This window comes from Sapajus apella, unplaced genomic scaffold (assembly GCF_009761245.1).
Source record: "Sapajus apella isolate SASKATOON/1434 unplaced genomic scaffold, GSC_monkey_1.0 scaffold43, whole genome shotgun sequence".
NCBI lineage: Eukaryota > Metazoa > Chordata > Mammalia > Primates > Cebidae > Sapajus > Sapajus apella.
This window is the reverse complement of record NW_022436983.1, coordinates 18,905,145-18,912,457: the sequence shown is the minus strand read 5'-3', so window position 1 is coordinate 18,912,457 and position 7,313 is coordinate 18,905,145. Positions and strand designations below refer to the sequence as shown.

Below are 7,313 nucleotides of genomic sequence, written 5' to 3'. Positions count from 1 at the left end.
AAAAAAAAAAAAAAAAAAAAAAAAAAAAAAAAAAAAAGAAATAGAGGACTTGGTTGATTAGTAGAAAAGGATAACTGGTACAGGTTTTCTCTGAAGTGAGAGAGTTTTTCTTTACACACAGGATCTCTTTCCTGAGTGGAATGTCTGACTGTGGGCTCTGGGTAAGTGGGCAGGGGCTGTCAATAAGCAGGCTTCCCTTTAAGCAGTCTCGGGATCCCCATACGTGTGAAAACAATGTTTGGGGTCTGTTAGTTGTGACTGCCAGAAAACAGACTTGATCCAAGTTAAATTAAAAGGGAATGTATTGACTTAGGAAGTTTGAAGTGGGCTTGCTGACTGTCAACACGGTGGCAAGATGGCCACCAGCAGCTCCAGGCTCCCAACATCCTGCAGTCCATGGTCCCAGAGGAAGACCCAGAGACATTCTCTCCCAGGGACCATATTATTAGACCCCATGGAAGGAGGCCATGCTCTGGTTTGAATGTGTCTCCCAAAAGTTCATGTGTTGGAAACTGCCCCCTATGCAGCAGTATGATATGTGGAACCTTTAGGAGGTGATTGGGTCATAAGGGCTCTGCTCTCATGAATGGATTAACCAACTCATGGATTAATGGATTAATGGATTATTGAGGGAGCGAGTTAGTTATCACAAGAGTGGTTCAGTTATAAAAGCCAGTGTGGCCATTTCTAATGAGCCCCCTCACCATATGATACCCTGCAACACCTTGGGACTCTGCAGAGGGTCCCCACTAGCAAGAAGGTCCTCACCGGATGCAGCCCCTAAACATTGGACTTCCCAAGACTTATAAATTACCCAGTCTCAGGTATTCAGTTGCAGCAAATGAAAATAAACTAACACAGCCCCAAACTGCTTGTGGGGTCAGTCTGCTTGTAGGATCATGTGGACAGGAGAAAGATACCGAGATGCCTGTCCCATGGCCTACCTCTTACAGCCAAGGCAGGCATGGTGCTGTGACTGTTTACCACAACCATGTGGGATGGCAGAAGTACCCCAAAGGGCAGAATTCCAGGCAGACAGACTACCCATAGCCTCATAAAAACTCTAGACTATTTCTTCTGGGATGAAGTTGCCTTTTTCTTTCCCCTCTGGGACCTCTTTTTTTCTTTTTTTTAAACTGAGATCCTTCCCTAAGATCTCTCACTTTGTTTAGAAAGCACTTGGAATACCTTTAGCAGATTTTTTTTTTTTTTGACAGTTTTTTGCTGTTGTTGCCCAGGCTGGAGTGCAATGGCACGATCTCGGCTCACTTCAACGTCCACCTCCCGGGTTCAATCAATCCTCCTGCCTCAGCCTTCTGAGTAGCTGGGATTACAGGCATGTGACACCACGCCCTAATTTTGTATTTTTAATAGTGACAGGGTTTCTCCATGTTGGCCAGGCTGGTCTCAAACTCCCGACCTCAGGTGATCCACCCTCCTCAGCCTCCCAAAGTGCTGGGATTACAGGCATGAGCCACCGCGCCTGGCACTTTTAGCAGATTTTAAAGAAACCATGCAATTATGAATGCATTGACAGAACACTATTCAGAAGGACATTTGCCCTAAAAGCCAAATTATTAAGTTGTTAACGTTTTTTAATCATCAAGTGGTATATGCAAAGCAGGCATTTTCCCTTCCCCTCCGAGCCCCACCCAATGCCAGCTGTCACCTCTGGAAATCAGGAATGATTTGCAGTGGAGAGGGTATCAGAGGTATGGTTTAAACTAAGAATGGAGTCACGGTCAACAGTGGAATGAAACTCAGGGGTAGGGTGAACATCAGAGAAAGTAAGCATTGGGTATGTCTTTCACAACTTGCCTGGTAATTTTTTTAAAAAACAGTGATTTTATATTTTGACTCAATTCTAACAAAATGTTTCCCATATCAAAATGTTCCTTTTATCAAATTGGGTTTGCCAAACTAGGCTTCTTTGAGGCACAGGTGGACTAAGATTCAAATAGCTGATTCCTAGGCCACTACTCTTATCAGATAGGGCACAGTCTCCTGGCAGAGGGGACCCTGGCACAGGCAGGCAGATTCCAGGCCCAGTTCTGCCTTATTTTCTCCCACGGGTGGCTGCCTGAGCAGCTGTTAGATGGAGGAATGCTCCACCCAGCCTTTGTCTCACTCTTCACACCACTTGCTCTCCCTTCTGCATTGCAGATCTGGAAAGTGAGGCTGGAAGTGGCAAGGGTGACCTGACTGCCTGTTTCCCCAGTCCCCAGCCCCAGGCCTTGCCACTGCCTTGCCTCCTTGACTTTGATAAATAAAGGTGAAGCCCAAGAGGTACCCTCACCTTCTTGCCCCACCCAGTTCAAAATTCAGGAGCTGCAGAGCCTATAAGATGACCTTGGAGCTGTTTTGGGTGGCTGGGAAGAGAGCTAGGCACAGCCCTTGGATCCCTGGACCCTTCATGTAAACAAGGAGATTACCTCCCCCAGGGCACTATCACTTAGCACTTTCTTGAGTCCATACTTTTATTTGGTTTTTGTTTTGATTTATCATAGGCTTTCCCCTACTTCTGTTTACATTCACACCCCCTATTTCCTTGCTCTTTGGGAGACAGGCTGTCTTAGTCTGTTTGGGCTGCCATAACATAATGCTGTAGAAGGGGTGGCTTAAACAATGGACTGTTATTTCTCCCAGTTCTAGAGACTGGGAAGTTCATAATCAAGGTGCCAGCTGATGAGACTTCTGGTGAGTTGCCCTCCCTGGCTTGCAGATGACTGTCTTCTTCCTGTGTCTTCATACAGCAGAGAGTAAATGAGCTCTTGTCTTTCTTCCTCTTCTTCTGTTTTTTTTTGTTTGTTTGTTTGTTTTTTTCTTTTTAAGGCTGAATCTTGCTCTGTTGCCCGGGCTGGAGTGTTCAGTGGTGCAATCTCGGCTCACTGTAGCCTCCACCCCTGGGTTCACGCGATTCTCCTGCCTCAGCCTCCCAGGTAGCTGGAATTACAAATACATGCCCCCTACACCCGACTAATTTTTGTATATTTAGTAGAGACGGATTTTCACCATGTTGGCCAGGATGGTCTCAATCTCTTGACCTTCTGATCCACCTGCCTCAGCATCCCAAAGTGCTGGGATTACTGGCATGAGCCACTGTACCCGGCCTATAAACTTTTTTAATGTTGATATATTCACCATTTATATGACTAAATATCTTACTCTATAACTGTAGTATAATTTATGTAACCAACTTCCCAATGTTGGATGCTGAGGTTATTTTTTTTTCCTGTAAAAGTTAACATTATTCTTTGTAATAGAACTGTTCTGTGTCATGACTATGGCGGGGTGGTTCCACAAATCTACATGTGATAAAATTTGGTTGAACTAAACACACACACACACACACACACACACACACACACACAAATGTGTACTTCTACAGTGGTGAAATCTGAAAAAGGTGGGTGGATTATATGAATGTCAATTCTCTGATTGTTATTATGCAAGATGTTACATTTGGGGAAAACTGGGTGAAGGGTATATGGGATCTCCCAATATTATTTCTTACAACTGCACATTAATCTACAAATTAATTCAAAATAAAAAGTGTTGGCCATGTGCTGTGGCTCATACCTATAATTTCAGCACTTTGGGATACCAAGGCAGAAGGATTGCTTAAGCCCAGGAGTTCAAGACCAGCCTGGGCAACACAGTAAGACACCATCTCTACAAAAAATTTAAAAATTAGCTGGGCATGGTGGCATGTGCCTGTTGTCCCAGCCAGGTCCCATCTACTCAGGGGGCTGAATGGATGAGTGCTGGAGCCCAGGAGGTTGAGGCTGTAGTGAGCTGTAATCATGCCATGGAGCTCCGGCCTAGACAACAAAGTGAGACCCTGTCCCAAAAATAATAATAGGCCTGGCACGGTGGCTCATGCTTGTAATCCCGGCAATTTGGGAGGCCGAGACAGGCAGATCCCTTGGGGACAGGAGTTCAAGACCATCCTGGCCAACATGGTGAAACCCCGTCTCTACTAAAAATACAAAAAAAATTAGCCAGGCATGGTGGAGCACACCTGTAATCCCAACTACTCAGGAGACTGAGGCAAGAGAATCATTTGAATCTAGGAGGTAGAGGTTGCAGTGAGCTGAGATCATGCCACTGCACTCCAGCCTGAATGACAGAGCGAGACCCTGTCTCAAATAATAATAAGTGCTTAAAAGCCACTACACTGGACATCTTTTGTAAGTACATGTGTACTTCTGAACATCTAGTTTTTGTTTTGGGTAGATTCCTATGAGAGAAATTACTCATAAGAAAATTCAATAAGAAATAAGAGCTCTCAATCTCAGCACATTAGGGTTTCCTGCCATTACCCAAAAAGCTTTGCAGGCATAGAAAACTGATAGGCATGCCTGCTGAGGAAGAGGGCTTGGCCACACTCACGGAGCTTTCCACAAACCTGGAGTGCCGGCCAACTAATTTACAATGAGAAATGTAAGCAGAGCATCCAGGACCACTGCCCGTAGCCTGAGTTTCCCCTCCCTACAGCCCTTCACGGGCAAAGCCACATTCTAATTGGAAGATTGACTTGCGACATGAAGCAAGGGAAATTAAGTGACATGATCCCAGTGATAAAGATACCAGGATAAGCCCTGCTGCGCACATCTCCATAGCAGGACTTTATCCACTGCCACCAGAGACAGGCGCATGGGTTCTCGGGCAGGGTACCCCTCCTTAGCAGTGCTTGAATGGGGACAGCCTATATTTGCTTCTGTGACACTATTTCTGGGCTTCCAAGGTTTGCTAACCCCTGTTCTGGAGTGCATTGTTCCTTTAGGTGTGTGAAGATGTTTCAGTGAGTTACGGATCAGTCTTGTTGGCCTGGAAGTTGATCTGTTTCATAGCACTTGTTCTTCTTTTTTTGAGATGGAGCCTCCCTTTGTTGCCCAGGCTGGAGTGCAGTGGCACAATCTTGGCTCATTGAAACCTCCACCTCCCAGGTCAAGTGATTCTCCTGCTTCAGCCTCCCAAGTAACTGGGATTACAGGCATGTGCCACCACACCTGGCTAATTTTTGTATTTTTGTAGAGACGGGAGTCTCTCCAGGTTGGCCAGACTGGTCTCGAACTCCTGACCTCAAGTGATCCACATCACACCTTGGCCTCCCCAAGTGCTGGGATTAGAGCGGGGAGTCACCGTGCCCAGCCCAGCACTTATTCTTAACCCCTAGTTCAACAGACCTCTGCAGGACTCTTTTCCTCTGATATTGTATGTAAAATTTTGAATGTATGATCAAATGTGTATTTTCTGGAGAGACAGTTCATAGTGTTTATTTTCAGCAAAGAGTCAGGCTGGGCGCAGTGGCTCATGCTTGTAATCTCAGCACTTTGGGAGGCCAAGGCAGGTGGATCACGAGGTCAGAAGTTTGAAATCAGCCTGACCAACATGGTGAAATCCTGTCTCTACTAAAAATACAAAAATTAGCCAGGCGTGATGGCACGTGCCTGTAATCCCAGCTACTCAGGAGACTGAGGCAGGAGAAATGCTTGAACCCAGGAGGTGGAGGTTGCAGTGAGCTGAGATCATGCCACTGCACTCCAGTCTGGGCAACAGAGTGAGACTCCATCTCAAAAAAAAAAAAAAATAGAAAAGAAAAGAGTCTCAATTTACTAGTGAACATCGTGTGGGCCCCATGTTCCAGGCATTATACTGAGGGGGGCTTTGCATGCATCAATTACCTCATTTAATCCCCACTGAGGTCAAGAATCTTGCCCCAATTTACCATTTTGGACAAGTTAAAGAATACTGCTTTAAAGTGGCTTTGAGCCTGGCACAGTGGCTCATGTTTATAATCCCAGAACTTTAAAGAGGCTGAGGCAGGCTGGGCACGGTGGCACATGCCTGTAATTTTAGAACTTTGGGAGGCCAAGGTGGGTGGATCACGAGGTCAGGAGTTCCAGACCAGCCTGGCCAATATGGTGAAACCCTGTCTCTACTAAAAATACAAAAATTAGCTGGGTATGGTGACTCACGCCTGTAGTCTCAGCTGTTCGGGATGCTGAGGCAGGAGAATCACTTGACCCCAGGAGGTGGAGGTTGCAGTGATCACGCCACTGTACTTCAGCAGAGATCACGGCACTGTACCCCAGCCTAGGTGACAAAGCAAGATTCTGCCTCAAAAAAAAAAGAAAAAAAAAGCTGAGACAGGAGGATCGCTTGAGCTCAAGAGTTTGAGAAAATCCTGGGCAACAGGGCAAAACCCTGTCTCTACAAAAAATCTAAAAAATTAGCCAGGCGTGGTGCAACGCCTATAGTCCCAGCTACTTGGGAGGCTGAGGTGGGAGGATTGCTGGAGCCTGGGAAATCGAGGCTGTAGTGTGCTGTGATCATGCCACTGCACTCCAGCCTGGGCAATGGAGTAAGACCCTGCCTCAAAATAAATGAATAAATAAAGCGACTTGGAAATCTGTTCTCTGGTATAGTCGATGTTTGTAGTAAGGGGAGTCTTATTTCCCTTTTATTTTCCTAGGTGAAGAAAAAAAATTATTGGTGGCAAGCACACAATCCATGCCAAATGGAGCCGTGGAACGGCTTTGTTGCCGCTTCCCGGAGGCTGAACTCCGCTGCCGGTGCCAGCATCTCTAGTTACTCGCTTCTCTTCTTGCTCACTGGTCTTTGTATGCACTCAGACTAACCTGTGAATTGGCACCTCGTGTCTGCATCTCACTGACTTTGGCAGCTTGGATGCCGTCTTCACCTGTAAATGCCCTTTCCTCCAAAAAGCAGGTCTGCTGCCCGTTCACTCTCTCTCTCTCGCTGTATCAGAGTCTAGAACCTGCAGGTTTTCTGAAAGAGCATTGTGTTGCTTTTTATCCAAAGCAGCATGCATTTCCATCAGCTTTCCAACAGAAAATCAGGCGAGAGCTTATTCAACATTCACTTATTCACTGAATATTCATTAATTTTCCAGACATTCTTCTAGGTACCAGGGATACCAGTAAAAAATATTTACCCTCATGGAGCCTGGCTTCTAGGGGATGAAAACAGACAGTAAACAAATAAATGAATAAATAAATATTCAGTGAATGAGTGAATGATGAAGAACCTCTCTCCTGATTTTCTGTTATAAAGCTGACAGATATGCATGCGGCCTTTGACAAAAAGCAACACAATGATCCCTTAGAAAATCCACAGTTTACCTGGGCACAGTGGCTCACGCCTGTGATCCCAGCACTTTGGGAAGCCAAGGGGAGGCAGATCACGAGGTCAGGAGTTCAAGACCAGCCTGGCCAACATAGTGAAACCCCATCTCTACTAAATATTTTAAAAATTGGCCAGGCATGGTGGCAGCTGCCTGTAATCCC

General features: G+C 45.8%; 1 long non-coding RNA gene across 1 annotated transcript in view; it reads left to right on the top strand.

Annotated features, from left to right (window-relative positions):
• LOC116566497 overlaps nucleotides 1-7,053 on the top strand; it is a 19,191-nt gene extending 12,138 nt beyond the window's left edge. Inside the window, exon 2 of the long non-coding RNA XR_004275888.1 lies at nucleotides 6,479-7,053. This is a non-coding gene — a long non-coding RNA (uncharacterized LOC116566497). The remainder of the gene's footprint in view (nucleotides 1-6,478) is intronic.
• Nucleotides 7,054-7,313: the final 260 nt, after the last annotated feature.